This window comes from Ranitomeya imitator, chromosome 4 (genome assembly GCF_032444005.1).
Source record: "Ranitomeya imitator isolate aRanImi1 chromosome 4, aRanImi1.pri, whole genome shotgun sequence".
NCBI classification, from domain to species: domain Eukaryota; kingdom Metazoa; phylum Chordata; class Amphibia; order Anura; family Dendrobatidae; genus Ranitomeya; species Ranitomeya imitator.
The window spans coordinates 188975444-189000199 of NC_091285.1; the positions used below are offsets into that span (position 1 = coordinate 188975444).

General features: G+C 42.8%; 1 protein-coding gene across 2 annotated transcripts in view; it reads right to left on the reverse strand.

The window, feature by feature from the left end:
- Nucleotides 1-24756, reverse strand: part of UNC5A (unc-5 netrin receptor A) — a 635513-nt gene that overhangs the window by 98498 nt on the left and 512259 nt on the right. The gene's annotated exons all lie outside the window — the stretch shown is intronic.

Sequence of the window (24756 nt, forward strand, 5' to 3'; positions counted from 1 at the left end):
CCACCTCACGAAATGGCCAAACTCCCCACACGGGGCCGTGCTATCGCCACTTTGCGCTTGGACCCTTGAGAGTGCTGTTTGTCTGAAGAGGTGGGTGTGGCCGCTTTTGGTCGACGGCACTGCCACTGGGTCCCTCATAGTACAATAAAGTGTCTCTGGCGGTGGTGGTGCGCACCCAACGTCAGACACACCGTTGTAATATGAGGGGCCCTGTGCCTGTACCGCCGGCCACAAGACAGTTCCCCCCCCCAGCTCAAACAGTGCTCTACCACTAGCAAAATTATCTCTCACAGCTTCACCAATGTGTAGTCTAGCCGCTGACATCCTTCAATGCCTGGCACTGACAATACCATTGTTTTGACATTTTTGTTATGTTAGGCCTTCGAAGCCTGTCTGCGGTCCCTTCTTTCTACAACTACTACACTGACCAGGCCACTGCTGGCCGTGTTACCCTGGAACCAATTTAAAAGTGCCTACAGTCAGCCCAATTTTGTTATGTTAGGCCTTCGAAGACTGTCTGCCGTCACTCCTTCCACTAGACTTCCACTGACCATACACTGCTGCCCATGTACCCCTGGAACCAATTTAAAGTGCCTACAGCCAGCCCAATTTTGTTATGTTAGGCCTTCGAAGCCTGTCTGCGGTCACTCCTTCCACTAGACTTCCACTGACCAGACCACTGCTGCCCGTGTACCCCTGGAACCAATTTAAAAGTGCCTACAGCCATGTGTTATTATTTTAGGCCTTCGATGCCTGTCTGCGGTCACTCCTTCCACTAGGCCTCCACTGACCACACCACTGCTGCCCGTGTACCCCTGGAACCAATTTAAAATTGCCTACAGCCAGCCCAATTTTTTTATTTTAGGCCTTCGATGCCTGTCTGCGGTCCATTCTTTCAACTACTACTACACTGACCAGGTCACTGCTGCCCGTGTACCCCTGGAACCAATTTAAAATTGCCTACAGCCAGCCCAATTTTTTTATTTTAGGCCTTCGATGCCTGTCTGCGGTCCATTCTTTCAACTACTACTACACTGACCAGGTCACTGCTGCCCGTGTACCCCTGGAACCAATTTAAAATTGCCTACAGCCAGCCCAATTTTTTTATTTTAGGCCTTCGATGCCTGTCTGCGGTCCATTCTTTCAACTACTACTACACTGACCAGGTCACTGCTGCCCGTGTACCCCTGGAACCAATTTAAAATTGCCTACAGCCAGCCCAATTTTTTTATTTTAGGCCTTCGATGCCTGTCTGCGGTCCATTCTTTCAACTACTACTACACTGACCAGGTCACTGCTGCCCGTGTACCCCTGGAACCAATTTAAAATTGCCTACAGCCATGTGTTATTATTTTAGGCCTTCGATGCCTGTCTGCGGTCACTCCTTCCACTAGGCCTCCACTGACCACACCACTGCTGCCCGTGTACCCCTGGAACCAATTTAAAATTGCCTACAGCCATGTGTTATTATTTTAGGCCTTCGATGCCTGTCTGCGGTCACTCCTTCCACTAGGCCTCCACTGACCACACCACTGCTGTCCGTGTACCCCTGGAACCAATTTAAAATTGCCTACAGCCATGTGTTATTATTTTAGGCCTTCGATGCCTGTCTGCGGTCACTCCTTCCACTAGACTTCCACTGACCAGACCACTGCTGCCCGTGTACCCCTGGAACCAATTTAAAAGTGCCTACAGCCAGCCCAAGTTTGTTATGTTAGGCCTTCGATGCCTGTCTGCGGTCACTCCTTCCACTAGGCCTCCACTGACCACACCACTGCTGCCCGTGTACCCCTGGAACCAATTTAAAATTGCCTACAGCCAGCCCAATTTTTTTATTTTAGGCCTTCGATGCCTGTCTGCGGTCCATTCTTTCAACTACTACTACACTGACCAGGTCACTGCTGCCCGTGTACCCCTGGAACCAATTTAAAATTGCCTACAGCCAGCCCAATTTTTTTATTTTAGGCCTTCGATGCCTGTCTGCGGTCCATTCTTTCAACTACTACTACACTGACCAGGTCACTGCTGCCCGTGTACCCCTGGAACCAATTTAAAATTGCCTACAGCCATGTGTTATTATTTTAGGCCTTCGATGCCTGTCTGCGGTCACTCCTTCCACTAGGCCTCCACTGACCACACCACTGCTGTCCGTGTACCCCTGGAACCAATTTAAAATTGCCTACAGCCATGTGTTATTATTTTAGGCCTTCGATGCCTGTCTGCGGTCACTCCTTCCACTAGGCCTCCACTGACCACACCACTGCTGTCCGTGTACCCCTGGAACCAATTTAAAATTGCCTACAGCCATGTGTTATTATTTTAGGCCTTCGATGCCTGTCTGCGGTCCATTCTTTCAACTACTACTACACTGACCAGGGCACTGCTGGCCGTGTACCCCTGGAACCAACATCAGAAAATATAAAAATAAGTATTTTGCTTATAAAAAAGAAAATACTGGTGAGATATCAAATGCAGACATTTTAACATTAAAAACAAACACACAACTCTAATCTGGTACAGTACTAAAAATGGCCACCAGCTACAATTACTTTCTCCTGCAAGTAGTTAACTGAAAGTTTTTTTAAATTGAAAACACACATATGGCATCCACCGAGTGTTGTCCTGTCGCGTCTTCTTTATATTATTGCCGAGAAGATGCAAAATAATGAAAATAATAAAATCATTAATTACCAAAATAATAGAGAAAGTCAACACCACATTGCAAATAAACATTCATTCCAAATAAAGAAGCAGGGCGCGTCCGAGGGTGAGTATATACCTAATAAGAATATAATCACCCTCGGACGCGCAATGCTTATTTCCAACAGCCTTCCTTCCTAAGAATCAGCCCTTCCGTCGTGTAGAGAGACGTTGTGTTACACTCCAAGGTGTTCCCCAGGTTGCCTTTCCTGAGCTTCGATCTTCCGGCTCTCGTTTAGTAGTTCTTGGAAACTACTCTGCATTAGGCCTTCAAATTGGGTATGGGGTGTAGAGAGATGGTGTGTTCCACTCCAAGGTGTTCCCCAGGTTGCCTTTCCTGAGCTTCGATCTTCCGGCTCTCGTTTAGTAGTTGTTGGAAACTACGCTGCATTAGGCCTTCAAATTGGGTATGGGGTGTAGCGAGAGGGTGTGTTACACTCCAAGGTGTTCCCCAGGTTGCCTTTCCTGAGCTTCGATCTTCCGGCTCTCGTTTAGTAGTTCTTGGAAACTACACTGCATTAGGCCTTCAAATTGGGTATGGGGTGTAGAGAGAGGGTGTGTTACACTCTAAGGTGTTCCCCAGGTTTCCTTGCCATTGCTTCGGTCTTCCGACTCTCGTTTAGTAGTTGTAGAAAAGTACACTGCATTAGGCCATACAAAATGGGTATGGGGTGGAGAGAGATGGTGTGTTACACTCCAAGGTGTTCCCCAGGTTGCCTTTCCTGAGCTTCTATCTTCAGGCTCTCATTAAATTGTGGTTAAATGGAACAACTGCATTTGGCGTACTAGTTGGTTTGGGGCCTACTATCGGTGTCTGCCACTCCTTGCTGTTCTCCTCCACTGAACAAAGCTGTGCCGCCTGTTTACTACGGTTGCCAATTTTGAACTGCATTTCGACTACTTACTGATTTGGCCCTACTCTCTGTGTCAGCCTCTCATTCCAGTTGTCCTCCACTGCAATGCCCCCTGGTTATTCCTGTGTTACCAATTTTGAACTGCATTTAGCCCACTTTCTTCTTTGGGCCTATATCTGTGTTTCCACTTCATCGTGCCCATTGCCCAGCCAGTGATAGATGAGTCTGCTGGTACATTGACCCATAACGCAACATTCCCCGTGCACGCTACACAACAACATTGTGACCCTGCTGAAAGTCAGGTTGCTCTTCCCGCATACCATACCACCTTACACGGGGACAAAGAGGAAGGTGCAGATGAAAGTGCAGGTTCCTTCATCAGGTGGGGGGAGGAATACTAGTTGGCGACGTCACTGGCACAGGGCCTCTCATAGTACGCAAAAGTGTTGCTGCCGGTGGGAGGCGCCCCCGCCGTGCAAACACACCGCTGTACTTTGAGGGGCCCTGTGCCAGTGCCAATGCCAACGAGTGGGCCCCCCCTGCTTGCTCAGGTTCACAGCACTTGCAAAGTTGAAATACTTACCTCTCCCTGCTCCACTGCCGTGACGTGGTCCAGATTTCCTGGGCCCACTAATTACTTGAACCAGCCCTACCCCCCACAACTTTAGCCAAATGACCCCCAATTTCAAATGCCTTCCAATTATTATAAGGTAAATTACGCTTGACAAGCTTCATTAAGAAGAATGGATGGTTTTGACATTAAAATGGCCACTCTAGGTGTTTTCCTGGCCCCCACTCACTGCCGACTATGCTGCCCCATTGACTTGCATTGGGTTTCGTGTTTCGGTCGATCCCGACTTTACGTCATAATCGGCCGATTTCACTCGACCCGACTTTGGACATAGTCGGGTTTCGCAAAACCCGGCTCGACTCTAAAAAGGTCAAGGTCGCTCAACTCTATCTATCATCTCTCCATCTATTTATGAATTATTGATTTCTCGTGTATTCCATCACCATCTTTCACTGTGAGATTATTTATTTAGAAATCTTCATTATGGTGATGACATGTATAAATATATTTTGTTACATGATATACACTCCGCAATCCTCGTCACTTGTTATTGAACAGTAAATCCTTCTTATTTTTCACATAAGCCAAATCTCATACATACAAATTACACGCAAAAACGAGACAGTTCGCTCCCGATGAAATTATTTTCATTCTTTATGTGCGATGTCTTATTTGTGTTTATATTTGACATCAACGCAAAGCAAAAATATAAATCTCCCCTGTTCCTAATGTAAGTGTGACTGCTTTGCCTGAGATGGCAATTGTACCCTGTAGGTACTGCCAGTCTGGTTTCTTTGCACAGCTCTCATGTGCCAGAGCAAAGTCATGTCTAATTACTGCCTACCTGTGTTCCATTAGTCAGCCCTTCTCATTAAATCACCATTAATGTAATATAGACATTAGATGCATCTGGTGACTGCACAGAAAAGCCCACAGTGTGGCGGCCCACTTCTGCCTCCGTCCACCTGCACACACAGCAGAGGACGGTATTGTACTGGATATAAAGAACATAAAGTCTGTATCCCTATGCTGTAACCTTTACTCTACATTTCCAGGTACAATACAATTTAATATAAATTTTTGTCCTTACTTACAAAATATGTATTGGTGTAACAGATGGGTTTTCATTTCATAGGTAACATCCATTAATGGCAGCCGTTAAGCGATTTGGATTACCTCCTTACAAACCATAGGTAGCATATAAATCGCCATTGATGTGCCACTTAAAGGGCTATTCCCCTTTAAGCAAATGCAATTTACTCATTATATGATGAAAAGTTGGGCAACTTTTTTAATATAAGTTCTGTATCAATTCCTCACAGCTTTCAAGATATCTGCTTGCCGTATTGCTCCTTTGTGATCATGAAATGACCGTGACACTTTTTAAGGGAGAAGACAAGGAAATCTGCCATTTATTACAATCTAGAATAGTATTTTTATCTGCAAAAGGGATTTAACAACGACACATACTGCATCTGTGCTAAGACGTTAATATTAGTTTCATACACATCACATTTATGACGCAGTTTTTTGAGCCCAAGAAAAAAAGATTCTAATGGAATTGGAGAAATATAGAAATAAGTTATACTACTCGTTCGTGTTGAATCCACTTTATACCTAGGCTTATAAAATTGTATCAATTTCTACAGTGGCATTCTATAAAAAAATTCTGTGTGTGACACCACCCTGCACCCAGACATAATAGTTTCATATTTCTGCCAGTAAATTATTTTACCATCCCAATGCCATACATTTAAAGGGAGTCTTTCAGTAGTTTTTTGCGACCTCATCTGAAAGTTGTATAATGCAGGCAAAGAGAACCTGAATCCAACGATGTATCACTTAGATAACTGGGAGCAGCGGTTCTGACACAATCACAGGTCTTAGATTTAGTACTGCAGCTGAGCTGAGAAAGCTAACCCCGCCCACACCAGGCTCTATATTTAGCAATGCAGCACAGTTGAGAAAGCCCACACCAGGCTCTATATGTTCACAGTCTATTGACGGTGAGTGAGATGCTTATTACAGAAGGGGCGCAGTTGGACTAGCAGTCACATGCACATCAGACATAACAATGATAATGTCCTGGTGATAAAACCTTCAATGCAAGTAGACAACAGCACATAGCCCAATAAGTGACACATAGTTGAATTCTGTGTTTTACCCCCTACCTCATATAGCACTCAGATTACATAGCAAAACCCTGCTGACAGATTCCATTTAAGATTGTACCATAGGTGGAAAGAGTCACAAAGGATGACCATTGGTTGCGTTTTGATTCTTGTGATAACAATATTAATAATAATTGGAAGACCACAAGGAAGGGTACTCCTTTACTTCCATACTGGCTGCCTCAGTGATAGCAATCACTAAGACTGACAGTTATAATTAAAATGGTTGCTTCATGGAGGCAAGCTCTTTTCGGCAGTGGGCTGCTCACCACAGGCGAGGCGTCTTCCAACACTGGCAATTATGTCATCAGTTGGGAAGCAGTGCTGGAGATTTAAATTAATGGTTCCACCCTGATAGAACAATCCATTAGACCATTAATTAAATATTGTTAAATAAAGTATGTATCATGAGCACTGATAGAAAATCTGCAATACCATGTGGTCTCCTGTTACAGAGTCCTTATACAGCAGTCATTTCATTATTTTATTTTTCATTTTGCATTTAAATTGTTATTCTGTATTATATTTTCAAGACAGTCAAGGATACACACGTATATATTATCTCTTAAGTATGGGTAAAAATGACATGTTTTAAGGGCTAGAACAGATAAATTATATCACACACTCGTGTTGTCAATGCATAAGGTGACCCATGATGGATAACTAAAGGTAATCAGAAAAAAAATTTAGTATTAGCAAATAACAGTGACCTAAGCCATCAATTGGGCGTCCTATGGAGGAATTAATTTAGTAAATTATGAAATTAGGATAAAGGTGAAGAAAGGAAGTAAAGAAGAAAGAAAAAAGGAGCAAAGGGAGAGGAGAAGAAAAGGGGAGCACTACCTATATTAACCCCTTTCTGACCTCGGACGGGATAGTACGTCCGAGGTCAGAAGCTTTGATGCGGGCTCACCGCCGGAGCCCGCATCAAAGCCGGGACATGTCAGCTGTTTTGAACAGCTGACATGTGCCCGTAATAGGCGCGGGCAGAATCGCGATCTGCCCGCGCCTATTAACTAGTTAAATGCCGCTGTCAAACGCTGACAGCGGCATTTAACTACCGCATCCGGCCGGGCGGCTGGAAATGACGGCATCGGCGACCCCCGTCACATGATCGGGGGTCGGCGATGCATCTCCATTGTAACCATAGAGGTCCTTGAGACCTCTATGTTTACTGATCGCCGGCAGCTGTGAGCGCCACCCTGTGGTCGGCGCTCACAGCACACCTGATTTTCTGCTACATAGCAGCGAACATAAGATTGCTGCTATGTAGCAGAGCCAATCGAGTTGTGCCAGCTTCTAGCCTCCCATGGAGGCTATTGAAGCATGGCAAAAGTGAAAAAAAAAAGTTAAAAAAATGTTAAAAAAATAAAAAAAATATAATAGTTTAAATCACCCCCCTTTCGCCCCAATCAAAATAAATCAATTAAAAAAAAATCAAATTTACACATATTTGGTATCGCCGCATTCAGAATCGCCCGATCTATCAATTAAAAAAAGTATTAACCTGATCGCCAAACGGCGTAGCGAGAAAAAAATTCAAAACGCCAGAATTATGTTTTTTTGGTCGCCACGACATTGCATTAAAATGCAATAACGGGCGATCAAAAGAACATATCTGCACCAAAATGCAATCATTAAAAACATCATCTCGGCACGCAAAAAGTAAGCCCTCAACCGACCCCAGATCATGAAAAATGGAGACGCTACGAGTATCGGAAAATGGCACAATTTTTTTTTTTTTTAGCAAAGTTTGGAATTTTTTTTCACCACTTAGGTAAAAAATAATCTAGTCATGTTAGGTGTCTATGAACTCGTACTGACCTGGAGAATCATAATGGCAGGTTGAACCTAGCAAAAAAGCCAAACAAAAAACAAGTGTGGGATTGCACTTTTCTTGCAATTTCACCGCACTTGGATTTTTTTTCCCGTTTTCTAGTACACGACATGCTAAAACCAATGATGTCATTCAAAAGTACAACTCATCCCGCAAAAAATAAGCTCTCACATGGCCAAATTGACGGAAAAATGAAAAAGTTATGTCTCTGGGAAGGAGGGGAGTGAAAAACGAACACGGAAAAACGAAAAATCCCAAGGTCATGAAGGGGTTTAGTAAAATTATAAGACAGGTGCTATTCTCTTTCTATGTTTGTATGAAAGAACACTCTTGGTATTGGAAAGAACAGATAAACTCAAGGCCCCCATGCACATTACATTACATCTAGCTGAATTTGCCAATATCGAATGGATTGAATGACAGTCTAATGTGGATGGGGGCTTCTCGACTCTCCCTTGACTGATCATGTCAGGAGAGAGAATGATTTGGCCTGCTGAATTTCATGAATCAATCCTTTTGTATTCTCAGTAGATAAGCCACTGCCAGATGAGTCTGACAGTTGCTTTCTCATATCTAAAATTGGGGAAAGTCAGGTGAGATACTGTAGCCTCTGGAAATGGTAATCTGCCATAACATGGATCCAATAGATTGAATCTCCTTATAAAGTGTAAAAAAAAAAAAACTGTCAGAAAACGATTATTCAGCCAGAGCAGTGTTTCTCAACTCCGGTCCTCAAGACCCCACAACAGGTCATGTTTTCAGGATTTCCTTAGTATTGCACATGTGATAATTTCATCACCTGCTCAAGCATTAATTCCATCGCCTATGCAATACTAAGGAAATCCTGAAAACATGACCTGTTGTGGGGTCTTGAGGACTGGAGTTGAGAAACACTGCTCTGGCTGAATGATCGTTTTCTGACAGTTTTTTTTTTTTTACTGTTTATAAGGGTATTCAATCTATTGGATCCATGTTATGGCAGATTACCATTTTCATACTCTCATTTATTCTCCCAAAATACTGCATTAACATTGTGGGATTGAAACGCCTCAGTGGACTGAGACACAGGCTTTAGCAACATTTAAAAAATGTGTCAGAGAAGGGACTTACATTATCTCAAAGTGCTGAGAATAGTGTAAAATAGAAAAGGCTTATTGTTCGGCAGATGACAACCAATAGTCATGAAAATAATCTCAACTCTGGACCAGGAGGGCTTGATATTGGAGCAGCTCCAGAATACACAATGAATTGCACTTTCATCCACTCCACAGCTCCAGCAGAAGCAACACTTAGGCAGAAAAATGATTTGTGATCACATCAACCCAACTGTCGACCAAAAGACCTGATCATGGAAAATCTGTAGATAACGTGGAGGATAGTGCTTTCCTCAAATTGAAGTGCCGGCAGAAGCAAGACATCATCCCAAGGAATCTGAACTCGGTACTACCAAATGAAGATTTTGTATTATGTTCTTATGGTTTTTTTTCAAAGTTTGATGGATGGCTTGTGGACAATTAACATAATAGAAATGTTTAGTATGAATGGATACACTTGAACAAGAAAGAAAGAAAGAGGACACCTCATCTTAAGATCAGGAACTAAAAAGTTTGAAAATAATGGAAAGAGGGTGTTGAGACAATTCGGTTACCATGCTACTTCTGTGACTTTTGCCATCTTCCGAATCAACATGTTAAACTGAATCTGTCAGCAAGTTTTTGCTATGTAATCTGAAGACAGCATGAGGTAGAAGTTAAAACACTGAATTCAACCTTGTATCACATGTCATGTTTCCATAGATGGAAGTGGTGTTTCCATAGACTGAAGCTTTAATCACTTGGCGATTAACATGGTTATGAATCGTAGGCATGGGCTTCCAAGTCTGACATTGCCCCCTACCCCTGTAATAAGCACCTCACAGTCTATAGTTATGCACACAGAAAGCCTGGTGTGGGCAGAAGCAGCTTTGTCAGCTCTGCCACATTGATAAATCTGAAAAATCTGTGTCATAACGACTGCACTCAGTAAACTAAATGATACATCACTTTAAACAGGATTTCTTTTCTGAAATTATGCTGCTCTCAGATGAGGTAGTCAAATCCTGCTGGCAGATTCCCTTTAAGGTATATGCTGAAATTAATGGAATTATGTCATCTTTCAACTGCGAGGCTAGTCACTACTGAATGAGGCAGAATACTCAAGAGGTCCAGGGTCAGTACCAAGAGGGCTTGTGATAGACAAAGGGAAAAGGCAAAAGCATAGACAGGTAACAGTCCAAGGTCAGAGAATCAGGAAGGTAGCAGATCAAGACAAAGGGGTAAGTCAAATGGATGGTCAAAAGGTAAATCTAAGGTCAACAACAGAGATCAGGATCCAACTCAGAGCATAGAGCAGACACACTTGAGCAAAGCTACAATTGGCAAAGGTCTGACAATTGTCAGGGTGATAAATAGCCCTGTAATCACCCAGAATAGATGACACCTGGAGGAGATCACACAGACTCAGCCAGATAAGACAGCTGAGCTGTCAATAACAATACTCACACCTCAGCCTCAGATGTCACTCATAATCCTGACAGCTCAGCCAGCCCTTGATCCCATAGGGCTGCAGAGTTGTAATTCACATCGTCCCTAGGAAAACATGAGTGGTGGAATCGTGACATGAACCTTAAAACTGAAACCATGTCACCCCCTGACATTGCTCATACGACACTTCAACATATGCAGAGCCGAATTATATTACAAATAAGGACAATCTGGCCTGTCTTAGGGTTAAATGTTTAGCAGATTCTATATACGTTACAATTTTATGATCTGTCACAACAGTGACCTGATGAATAGCTCCCTCCAAACAATGTCTCCATTCTTCAAAAGCTAATTTGAAAGCCGAGCAGCACGCGATTCCCAACATAATTTCTCTCAGAAGATGAAAATTTCCTAGAGAAAAACGCACATGGCCCACAGTTTTGGAACCTTGATACAAAACAGCCCCTACCCTGACTTCAGAGGCATCCACATCCATGATATATGGTTTCTGGACATCAGGTTGGATTAAAATATGAGCAAACATGAAACACTCTTTCAATTTACTAAAGGCTCCAATAGCATCTGGTGACCAAACTTTTAAGATGCGTCCCTTATGTGTGAGATCAGAAGGTTTAACCCCTTCATGACCTTGGGATTTTCCATTTTTCCGTGTTCGTTTTTCGCTTCCCTCCTTCCCAGAGCCATAACTTTTTTTATGTTTCTGTCAATATGGCCATGTGAGGGCTTATTTTTTGGGAAACATGTTGTACTTTTGAACAACATCATTGGTTTTAGCATGTGATTCAACTTGTGATTCAACTTGTGATTCAACTTTTTTTTTGTTTGGCTTGTTTGCTAGATTCACTAAATGCTAAAACTGACCTGCCATTATCATTCTCCAGGTCATTATGAGTTCATAGACACCTAACATGTCTAGGTTCTCTTTTATCTAAGTGGTGAAAAAAAATTCCAAACTTTGCTAAAAAAAATTGTGCCATTTTCCGATATCCGTAGCGTCTCCATTTTTCATGATCTGGGGGCATGAGTAACCATAGAGGTCTAAAGGACCTCTATGGTTACCATTCTGATGCATCGCTGACCCCAGATCATGTGACGGAGGTCAATGATGCGCTCATTTCCGGCCGGATGGCTGGAAGCGCCAGTTAAATGCCGCTGCCAGCATTTGACAGCGGCATTTAACTAGTTAATAGCGGCGAGTGAATCACGATTTCACCCACCGCTATTGCGGGCACATGTCAGCTGTTCAAAACAGCTGACATGTCCCGGCTTTGATGTGGGCTCACCGCCGGAGCCATGCATCAAAGCGGGAAATCTGTTAACGATTCATGCAAAAACCAATACGCAAAGAGAAACGAATACGCTGATAGGGAGATCACCAAACAATTACAAAATATGGCTTTTATTAGAAAAGTGCACACAGAAAAACAGTACAATAAAACCACTTAAAAAACACATACATGAAAACAATGCCCTGTAGATAGTAAGAACTCCCCCTCCTCCCCCCATCCAAACTGAACACTCCCGCTGATCTGGCAAAAGGTACAACCCAGGAAGGTATACATGCAGGTGCTGAGTGCATAAACACTAAACTAAAGCTCCTATCCCCAATATGCAGTAATCTAACATGAAGCGGTCAAACACATACCACCTGAGAGTCCGACGGACTAGTGAAATGTAAATAACCCTATCTCACACTGATAGTATAATGTCTGCTACCTGCACACATAAATAATGAACAGTGAGCACGACCAATGTCTAAATCAGAGCAAGTGGGAGACACAATAAGAGATACAGAGGGTATATACGTTACACAGGTGCTGCAGAGCCGCAGGCAGCCAGGAGGTGTGACGGAGCTGAAGCCAGGGTGTCAGTCAGGAGAGAGGAGGGGGGCCGAAGCCCAACGCGTATCGCTACACACAGGTAGCTTCGTCAGGGGCAGAAAGAGTATACTTGGTCATGCTCACTGTTCATTTTTTATGTGTGCAGGCAGCAGACATTATACTATCAGTGTGAGATAGGGTTATTTACATTTCACTAGTCCGTCGGACTCTCAGGTGGTATGTGTTTGACCGCTTCATGTTAGATTACTGCATATTGGGGATAGGAGCTTCAGTTTAGTGTTTATGCACTCAGCACCTGCATGTATACCTTCCTGGGTTGTACCTTTTGCCAGATCAGCGGGAGTGTTCAGTTTGGATGGGGGGAGGAGGGGGAGTTCTTACTATCTACAGGGCATTGTTTTCATGTATGTGTTTTTTAAGTGGTTCTATTGTACTGTTTTTCTGTGTGCACTTTTCTAATAAAAGCCATATTTTGTAATTGTTTGGTGATCTCCCTATCAGCGTATTCGTTTCTCTTTGCGTATTGGTTTACTGTTTTTGTACGCTGTGGGATCGATCCCATTGTCTATATTTTTATATTTCTATGGTGCCCTCCATACTATTTATATATATGCGATTCATGGAAAAACCTTTATAAATTTTCTATAGTAATTGGTGAATCCTAGAAAACGTTGCAATGGTTTAAGGTCACGAGGTTTAACCCCTTCATGACCTTGGGATTTTCCTTTTTCCGTGTTCGTTTTTCGCTCCCCTCCTTCCCAGAGCCATAACTTTTTTTATGTTTCCATCAATATAACCATGTGAGGGCTTATTTTTTTGTGAAACAAGTTGTACTTTTGAACGACATCATTGGTTTTAGCATGTCGTGTACTAGAAAACGGGAAAAAAATTCCAAGTGCGGTGAAATTGCAAAAAAAGTGCAATCCCACACTTTTTTTTTGTTTGGCTTGTTTGCTAGGTTCACTAAATGCTAAAACTGACCTGCCATTATGATTCTCCAGGTCATTACGAGTTCATGGACACCTAACATGTCTAGGTTCTCTTTTATCTAAGTGGTGAAAAAAAATTCCAAACTTTGCTAAAAAAAAAAAATTGTGCCATTTTCCGATATCCGTAGCGTCTCCATTTTTCATGATCTGGGGTCAGGTGAGGGTTATTTTTTGTGTGCCGAGCTGGCATTTTTAATGATACTATTTTGGTGCAGATACGTTCTTTTGATCGCCTGTTATTGCATTTTAATGCAATGTCGCGGCGACCAAAAAAACGTAATTCTGGTGTTTTGAATTTTTTTCTCGCTACGCCATTTAGCGATCAGGTTAATCCTTTTTTTTGTTAGATCGGGCGATTCTGAACACAGTGATACCAAATATGTGTAGGTTTGATTTTTTTTATAGATTTATTTTGAATGGGGTGAAAGGGGGGTGATTTAAACTTTTATATTTTTTTATTTTTTTCACATTTTTTTCAATTTTTTTTTTTACTTTTGCCATGCTTCAATAGCCTCCATGGAAGGCTAGAAGCTGGCACCACTCGATCAGCTCAGCTACATAGCATCGATCATCAGATGCAGGCTTGCTATGAGCGCCGACCACAGGGGGGTGCTCACAGCAGGCCGGCATGAGTAACCATAGAGGTCTCAAGGACCTCTATGGTTACCATTCTGATGCATCGCTGACCCCAGATCATGTGACGGAGGTCAGTGATGCGCTCATTTCCGGCCGGATGGCCGGAAGCGCCAGTTAAATGCCGCTGCCAGCGTTTGACAGCGGCATTTAACTAGTTAATAGCGGCGAGTGAATCGCGATTTCACCCACCGCTATTGCGGGCACATGTCAGCTGTTCAAAACAGCTGACATGTCCCGACTTTGATGCGGGCTCACCGCCGGAGCCATGCATCAAAGCGGGGGATCTGTTAACGATTCATGGAAAAACCCTTATAAATTTTCTATAGTAATTGGTGAATCCTAGAAAATGTTGCAATGGTTTAAGGTCACGAGGTTGAACCCAATTAATTATAGCCTGTACCTTCCACCATATACAAGGAATTGCAAGAAAGATATTTCGTTAACATATGTAGTATATTTAGCATACAAAGAATTTGCCCTGAGCTTATGTAGCAGAAAATGGACATGTTCATAGTGCAAATCCAGATCAGGCAAAAATAATATCAGAAAATACGTCATTCAAAAGTTTTTGAAAGACTGCTGGTGCATTGGTTAACCCAAAAGGTTTAACAAGATATTCAAATAAACCTGCAGACATTAAAAATGACGTTTTCATCAGCTCATCGCCCTTCAGAATGCGTATCATATTATAAGCCCCTGTATGATGAAATTTAGAAAAGTGGAGTGGAAATGGGTAAGTATACTTCACCATAATTTAGTTTAATTCACGGAAATCGAGGCAAGGACAGAGACCCCAATCTTTTTAACAAAGAAAAACTCAGCAGCTACAGGCGAGAATGTAACATAGGATATGACCCTTCTGTAAACTTTAATTTACATATTCTTTCATGGCAGTATGTTCAGGAATTATAAATTATACAGGTGAGCTTTAGGCAATTTGTGTCTTTTTCTGAGACCATATCTCCAAAGTCTTTGAGGTACACTGGCAGACCCTCCAGACTATCGGATCAAACTGATATAGACTTAAGACATTTCTTATGACAATCGGAACTCCACTTAATAATATCCCAGCTAAACAAAGTTCTGGAATAACGGTGTCATGTCAATGGCAAAAATTTGAATGGTCACTCTAATCTAATTGTCCCTAATCCTAATTTAAGAACAAGTCTTGAATCAATGAAGTTGGCTGCAGAACCAAAGTCAATAAAATCAAATGCAGATAACCACAGGTTGTGGAAACCTAGTCCAAAATTTAACAGCACTTTATCTGACGAGTAAAAAGGTACCTGGAAGTCTGGGTGACCTCCTCGACAATCACTCAGACTTAGGCCTTTCCTGCCGGCTTGCTTATTTGAGGGTGTATTGTGCAGTCCTGAAGAAAATGCCCAGCGTGACCACAGAAAAAACAGAGTCTGAGATTGTGCTGTTTCCTCAACCACCCGAGAGCTCCAACTTTCATCAGTTCTGCCTCTGTCAAATGAACAGAATCGAGGGGTAATGACAGAACTCCCTGTTGCTCATCAGCCTCTCCCAACTTTTGTGATTCAACCATAAAGTCTGGGTCATGGCCTCCACCAAGGAACAAGGTGAAGTATGGAGAGCCAGAGAGTCCTTGAAAGTATCTGAGAGGCCTCTGCAGAACTGGCACCTGAGAGCTGTATCATTCCATAGAATTTTCATGAACCATTGCTGGAACTTGATATAGTAATCTTCAGTGGTGTGGCCCCCTTGTGTTACAGTCATAATTAGTGATGAGCGAATTTGTTTGAAAAACGATTGCTAAACATAAAATCGAAAAGAATATGGAACATGCGGAATCGTGATCGGAAACAGGAGCAAAAGTTTTATAAAATTGGTAAAAAGTTCGAGAAAATATTTGCATTGCCACTAAAGTATTTTGAGCACTTAGGCTATGATAATAGTGGTATATGATGAGCATGGGGCAAGTGTTTCATAAGGGTAGGGGGTTGGCAGAGCTCGGAGGAGCAGCGAGATTGTAACCTTTTTTTCTTCTAACTTTATGTGTGCACATTGCGGCTAGCCAATCATGTCACAGGCAACATTAACAATGTCCTGTTACAACAGCTTGTGTCACTGGCTGCTGAAATCACATGTCCCTCTCCAAATTAAGAGTGGACATCTTGTTTTACTGCCATTTTTACACTGTAGCAGCACAGAGAGGCTGCTACTGACACTGGGAGAGTTTGCAGCTATATTTTAAGTAGTTAGCTAGGTGGTTGTTTCTAAGCCAGATAGTGTTAGGCGTCGAGATCCCACCGCTGCACAGGGGAAATCTCAAGCCATGTCCTCTGCAGTCTCCGGTTCTTCTTCAGCCACAGAGGATCCTGCTCTGATGGACTGGAAGGGTCCTGGGCCAGAGGACAGGACCTGGGAACCTATTGAGCACATCCAGGCTCCTCAGCTCATTGCAGCATTTGAGCGTAGTGAGGCCAAAGGAAGAGGGCCCTAGGAGGGGGGTAATGTTAGGCGTCGAGATCCCACCGCTGCACAGGGGGAATCTCGTGCCATGTCCTCTGTAGTCTCCCATTCTTCTTCAGCCGCAGAGGATCCTGCTCAGCAGAGACATTGGTCCCGGCATCTTGCACAGGCTAATGCTGTGCGTTTGGTTGTTGCTGTGTCCCAGGTCCAGCTATAGCAACCAGCATTAGTCAGCAGCGAGCAGACACTCCTGGGACTAAGTACTGCTTTTCTCTATCTGAGCATGCCCATGAGACGACCGCTCATTGGTGGTCAGAGGTCACATGATCAGATCCTCAAGCAGCTTGGATTGGACCATCAGCAAGGTCCCGGAAGGCTGCAGCTATAAACAGAACGCACGGCCGTACAGCCGTGCGCTAGTATATCCTATAATCGTGGAATGTGTGTGCAAGCGTGTATGTCTCAGGTGAAAGCTCCGAATGATCACCTTCCCTCTGGTTGTGAATGTGAATTGGGTGATTCAAGTCAGCAGAGACAGCGCCTAGTAGTGGCATTGCCTGTATGCCACTGTGCACTCAGTCCGCACTCCACAGTAGTTAGCGTCAGTTTGGCGTTCACCTGTGCGACGCCACGTGCACTCTGTGTGCTAGATCCACTAGTTAGTGTGAGTTCGTGGCATTCATCAGTGCAGCGAACCCATGTGTGTTCGGTATTGTACCGCCATTTAGTGTTCACTATTACCAAGCTGCATTTTACATTTCTGCACGGTGGACCCAGGGCTGCGAACACACATTATTAGTATCTTTATATTTATTTGGTGCGCTCCGCCATCCCTAACAGATAGTTTAGCTAGGTAGTGTCTTGTGTGGCTGTGAAATCGACCTTCCAGCATTCTTTTGTGACATTACTGAGGTACATAGACAAAGACAACAGGGCACATTGCATACAAGTGTGTTGTGCACTGCTTCTATTGTGCTCCATGCACAAGTAGACAGTTCTATATCTTATTTTTTCACTTGTTAAATGTGAAACAGCACGCCATATCCCACCTTGTCACTTAGTGGTGTGGTGACATTGTTCTGTGAAAAAACATTTTTTTTGGCAGTTGCTACTGTGTTTCACCATTCTATATCTCACCTTGTTATTTAGTGGTGCTGAAATTCCACTGTCTGCTTAGCGCATGCAGATTAAAAAGCAAATTTCTGTTACTAAAACGTGATACAGCCTGTCATTTCCCATGTTGTAATTTTGTGGAGGTGAAATTAAGCTGTCTGCAGACCTCATGAACATAAAAAAAACCTTTTTTCTGTTTCAAAAAGTGGTACAGCCTGCCATATCCCCGCTGTAATTTTGTGGCGGTGAAATAAACCTGTCTGCAGTGCTCATGCAGATGAAAACAAAAAAAGTTTTCCTGTTGCTAAATGTGATATAGCCCACCATATCCCATTTTGTAATTTTGTGGCAGTGAAATGAAGCTGTCTGCAGACCTCATGCTCATTAAAAAAAAACTTTCTGTTGCTAAATGTGATACAGCTGCCATATCCGACGTTGCAATTCTGTGGTGGTGAAATGAAGCTATCTGCAGACCTCACGCACATTAAAAAATAAATAAATTTATGTTGCTAAATGTGAAAGAGCCCGCCATATCCCACCTTGTCATTTTGTGGTGGTGATATTGTTCTGTGTGCAGAACTGTTGCACATTAAATAATATTTTTTTTACAAACGTTATACAGTAGCCTAGATCCCAGTTTGAAATTGTTTTGAGCCTATCTTGTAGATTATACAGGCCCTATCAATACTGAAAACAAATTTTGTTCTGTTACTAATGTGATACAGTAAGAGAGATCTAATTTTGAAATTGTTTAGATCATATCTTCTTTGTCATACAGGATGTCCTATTTACCTGATGTCATCTTGACACTGGATGTACCATTCGCCTCCGGATGAACTTACACCATGGAAGGGAAACGCGTTGAGGCACTTTCATTTTCCGGATCCCAGATAAGACTTTTTTTCATTATATGGTGCTAAATTGGGCATAGTGCAGTAAGTGTGTTTTCTCCTTGGGAGATCTCCATGTGCGCAAACTATATTTAGAGGGCATTTTTGTTGGTTCATCTTTTGACAAGCGATTGGTCCTGTCTTTCTGCATTTGAAATAATCAATATCTACTGAGAGGGCTTATCATTGCACGGATTGTTTTTACATTTACAGACATTACTGGCACTGTCGCCATTGGAACTCACAATCTAAATTTCCTATCAGCATGTCTTTGAAGTGTGGAAAAAAGAAGTACTGAGAGGAAACCCTCGCAAACACGGGGAGAGCATACAAACTCTTTGTTGATGCTGTCCTTGGTGCGGTTGGAACACAGGAATCCAGCGCTGCAAGGCTGCTAATGTTTTTGAATTGACGAGTCAACATTCCTGGAAGCCTATCACTGTGACACACACTGTGTGCCTAACTGCTGTCTTGGAGAAAACCACTGTCAAGCTTGTCTTCAAGCATGTGTTGATACTGCAGCATGGGCGTGTCCCTTTTCAGGGGGGAAGCAACTGGCAAAATTTACTTTTGTATTGTGGATCAATGCGACTGGCAACCCAGTAGTTAGCACTATTTAGAATCCTAACAATATGGGCAACAACCATGTTGCAGATGGTTCTGCAAGAAGGCACTCATGGGTCAGTCTCTTTCGTGAAGTCCAAGTCCATAGTCTGTTGGTGGCGGGATATCACTCAAGCTTGCTTCCTCCATCCCCTCCTGTCAACCACAGACAACAGAGAGGGAAACATTATCTTCTTCATCTCCTAACTTACGCGTCCATTGACTCTCATCCTTTTCCTGGTCATTCTCCATTTTTTCTTCCCATGGCAACCACCAGGGAGATGACAGACCCGAACTTAGAGATATTGTTAACCCTAAAGGCATAATCCATCTACTTCGTCCTCATCTCCCGGGACCACCACCACCTCCTCCCGCAGACTATTTAGTGTGCTCCAGCATGTAGATGACAATATTAGTAATGCTGATAACAGAATTGTCAGCGCTAACCATCTTAGTAGCCATTTCAAAATCAGGGTCTTCCACCACTCACCCTCAGAGTCATATATCATCCCCCAGGCCCACCCACTGACTTCCGTGACCACTATTCTGCCTTACTGTTATACTCCATGTTCTCAGAATTGCCAACCCTTATCCTGGGAGACTTCAACAGCTCCACCTCCACAACTGCATCCCAGCTTCTATCTCTAGCCAATTCTCGTGGCCTCTCACAACTTTCAACTTCTAAGTTACACAAAGACACTAACACTCCTGATCTGGTCTTTGTCCAGCACAGTTCAATCTCCCACCTAAATAATACACATTTTTAGGCGTTCCCTCAAAGCACATCAGTTTATTGCAGCCTATCACGTTCACTAATCAAAGTCCTTTTTGTATATAACCTATTCTCTACTTATCTGAACATTATTTCCCATCAAACTCAACTGCATTCAAAAGCTTAATGCAGTCTTTATCTACCCACCATTTTCTCAAGATAGCTGGACCATTATTGCAAATAAGCACCGGTACTTTGTGTCACCCCACCTCATTGTAGATCGTAAGCTCTGAAGAGCAGGGTCGTCATTATTTTAGCTTTAATTGTTTGGTTATCATAAACTTTGAAATTGACTGTTTTATATGAACTGCTGACTTGTAAAGCTCTGTGGAATATGTTTGCGCTGTTAAAATTAAGGTTATTATTATTTGAAGATGGTGAAGTTCAAGCTCTTAGCTTTGCCTTGTGTATAAGAAAACAATCTTTTACGTGAGCACAACTGCACAAACGCAGGCTGGCTGCTGAACTGTGAGAGGTGCAGGCAGAGATGTTATGGTGAGGTGTGCTTAGTATCTAAGATCAGTCAAAAACATCAGGAATGTGCAGATCCGTATCAGACAGGCTCTTACTCACCCCAATTGTAGGGGGTAAACAAGTGGAGGTTCTGCGGCTGGAGACCTGTGTGACAAAACGTGCCACGGTGAGGGAGGAGGAATAATTGGAAGATGCGGTTGATGGGATGGACGGTGTTTGGCGAGGCACGCTAGTCAGAATTTTAGCACAGTGAAATTCCTAGATTAACACATATTGATTGCTCATTTGCCAGTTCATGCATGTAGTAGCCAAATTATTTTTTTTTTTAACTCTACTCTGTCGTTTTTAACAAAGTTGACAGGTAAGATGATTTTTCTCATTTTTGCTGGTCTGAAAAACAAAGACCCATGCTAGCCAACAGCAGACCTATGGTCACTGACATATACAAAAGAAGAACGGAGTACAGAAACAGCACCAATAAAATAGAAAATCGCATTTTTATTTAAATATCATAAATAACATTTTTAGAAGACATCATGTCAAATGACAACAACAGGAAGACAAAACGGAAGGAGACATGTTGATACAGCAGAGAGACGGTGAGCACCTAAGCAACCAAAGGCATATGAGAATCATATCCAAAAAATGCGAAAACCCAAAGAAGGTACATACTCATATTAAATATATAATATCCGATCAATTAGGCATATATTGCATATACCCCCGGGGCTTTAGATCAGAAAGGATCAATCTCACTTACCCATATGTAATGGTAGCGTCCATGTGTCTCCCTACTGGTTCCTTGACGCGTGCTTTGCGTAATATTTTTCAAAAGGGAAGAACCAAGCTAGCCAACTGCAGACCCACGAATGCTGCTGGTTACTGACTTAGTTGGGGCTGAGGATGCATTGCTTGTTGTGGTTGTATAACTCTGTGTCTTCGGGAAGCTGCAACGTAACCTCCTCATCTTCCTCCTCCTCCTCCTCTGCTGAGCTACTCAGCTGCATGCCTCTGGGTTTACACCAAGTGTGTTCAACTACCTCATCATCATCCTCTCTTTTCTCCCACTGCTGACCCTGAAAGTCACTCTCCTCCTTTTCCTGATCTCACAGCGCTGTACAGTTTGAGTGCTTCTCATGTATCTGAGTCTCATTAGGAATGGATCATCTCCACTCCCGGGGTTAATATCTGTTGAGGAGATTTTGGATTCTGCTCGGACCCTATTTCATCTGGCTCTGGATCAAACTGAACAAAAAATGGACATCGGTACAGATGGTTTCCTCTTCTTAACTCTGTGAATCTTTGGAGTATACTTGTGATGCCCATGGCATGTAATGTGTGAAGAGATCTGCAGACTCATCAATCTGTGGTTCCCTACAGTCAGTTGGGTGGTTGGAAAGTTGTTGTGATGTGGGGAAAACAATGGTAATTTAGGGTGCCACCTCTAGGACTGTACTGTGTGTGATGTTAAGGTGGAGGAAGAAGAGCACAGGCCACTTGATGCAGCGCTTGCCATCTACTGGAGCACATCTGGCCCTCATCTACAAAGCGTAACCCTGTGTGGCTGCCAAAGAAAGTAAGTGGAGTAGCCCGTCCAGTAACAGAAGTTGTAAAAATTCAACAAAACAAACCTACTTCTCATCTCTCATATCATATCTGTCTAATAACCCTAACTTTAAATTCTCTCCTCCATCCACCAGCTCACCGTCCCTCTTCTCTCACCTCAGCTGGAGACTCTGGCTCACCACCTGTGAACTTGACTCAATAACGTCCCACCTCATTCCAAACCATACCACAGTGTTCATCCCCTGCCTAACCCACTTCTTCAACCTGTCACTAACAACTGGTGTCTTTCCCTCCTGATTGAAACATATCTTGATCACATCCATCCTCAAAAAGCCCTTCTTGACCCATCCTCTGTGTCTAGCTGTCACACCATCTCCTTTATTTTCTATGCCTCCAAACTACTGGAACAAGACATCCATTTTGAATTGTCCTCCCACTTTTCCTCTTGTTCCCCCTTTGACCGCTTACACTATGGCTTACGACTGTACCATTCCATGGAAACCGCCCAGACTAAAGTTACCAATGACTTAATAACTGCCAAATGAAAGCGACACTAGTTTGTCCTCCTCCTTCTCCTGAACCTGGTATCTGCCTTTGACACAGTTTGATGGTGTATGCATTTATTTTTGCCTCCCATTGACTAGAATGGTGTTCAGCTATGTTCGACGAATATTCAACAAATAAATTGTTGAATATTGCAAATTTGGTGATCGCAATCCCAACCGAACATTGAAATAGTCGCTCATCTCTAGTCATAATCTTTGCCTCTGCAATATGGATCCTGTTAGGTTAATCATAGATTAACCCTAATGTGTCAAAAAAGATGTTAACCGAAGACCATTCTGTTGCTTGTGGGGACAAAAAGAATGCCCAGGTCTGAGAGCCTCCTCGCAGTAGCGACATGATTATTCCCACCTGATGGGACTCATCCCCTGAAAAAATAAACTACAGCTCTCCCTGAACTCCCTGAACTGATTTTTCTCCTCTGAAAATTTAGCAGGGAGATCAACTTCTGATTCGGGAGAGACTAACTGTACATCAGAAGGTACAGCCATCATAGCTATTGCCAGCAGCGGAGGGTTCTGAGTAGCACCCATCATGTTGGAAAATTAACCCTGAAGTGAGACTGTGATGCTTCTAATTTCTGGTGCACCTTTATCAGATCCTGAACCATCTGGCTCAGATTTGTCACCTGATCGCAACGTGTGCGAATTGGTTCCCTGCTGGTGGGAGACAAAAAAAAGTATTGGGGCTAATTGTAATGTAACATTCATCACTACTCAATTTGACGCTATTCAATACTCATGGACTTACCATGATGCAGGATAGTTAAGAGGTCTGGGATCAGCACCAAGAGGGCTCTTAATAGATAAAGAGAAAAGACCAAAGCGTAGTGAGGAAACAGTCCGAGGTCAAAGTATCAGTCAAATGCTCTAAGTGACATGCCATTAACATTTCAGCTGCCACTGCCAGTTTCCCTACCACCATGGTGTCAGTGCCATTGCTACCACCACCAACAACACAGATAAGAATTAAACCATGTCCTCCATCTTCTCCACCCCTATCTAATCTAAGTTCAAGCACTAACTGACCACTTCCATTGCATCAACTGGAAGATGATGTTGAGACATATCCTTCTTGTCACCAGAAGTGCAGTGGCTTCTGGAACTAGTAGTCAGAAAAGTTATAGCTGTAGTAGATGAAATTGCAAGTCCGTAGAAAAGATTAATAGCTATGTCTGTGAAGAAGGCATAATGTGCAGAAGAGCAACAAGCTGATGGTATCACTGCCAGATGTAGTACAACCTTGCTCTACCTCCTCCTGTAAGGGTGGACTGTATGTAGAAACCTGGCAGCTCTTAATAAAGCTTCCATGGACAGCGTTTACCAAATGTAAGCCACTACACTTAGGTTGCAGTGGTACCATGGCCTTTGTCTTTTAACCCATATTAAGGGATCTGGTCTTACAAAAAGGACCCCTGAATTGAGTCCACAAAGTAGATTTAGCAGGAAGAGTGAGTTGGAATATGAAAGTCGGCTCAAAACCAGTGAAGACTAGCACAAGATAAATCAGTAGATAAAAAACATAGTTAGGGAATAAGCTGGGGCCAGATACCAGTTGGTCAGAGAAAGCCAGGTCAGACTAGCCAGGATCTTAGTCAGGAGGGAAACAGAACAAACAAAGTGAAGTTCAAAAGTGAGGTCAGAATCAGGATCAGAGCAACAGGAATAGCACTAATTAACTAGAAAAATTACCAATGAAGAACTTTCAGGTCCCATACAGAACTTCCACTATGGTAAGGAATGATAGTGAACAAGGATTATGCCGAACTGGACTCGGAAATCGGTGCTGCTTTTTCTCTCCTGGGCATTTTTCAATTTTGGGGCAGTTAATAGCAGGACGATTAAGTATTGTCTCATTGTAGATTGTGAGCCTTCGCGGGCAGGGTCCTCTCTCCTCCTGTACCAGTTATGACTTGTATTGTTTAAGATTATTGTACTTGTTTTTATTATGTATACCCCTCCTCACATGTAAAGCGCCATGGAATAAATGGCGCTATAACAATAAATAATAATACGGTAATAATAATAATTTCTGATTTTCTAGTTTAATGGGATTCTGTGGTAGCTCTCTAATAGATTGAGAACACAATCATAATTCTGGTTCTTAAAGTGTTACACCGCCATAATAACAGTCACTTAAGTTGATGACAATCTGTGCATTTCCAAGGTACATATCTACATTGACTTTATAATG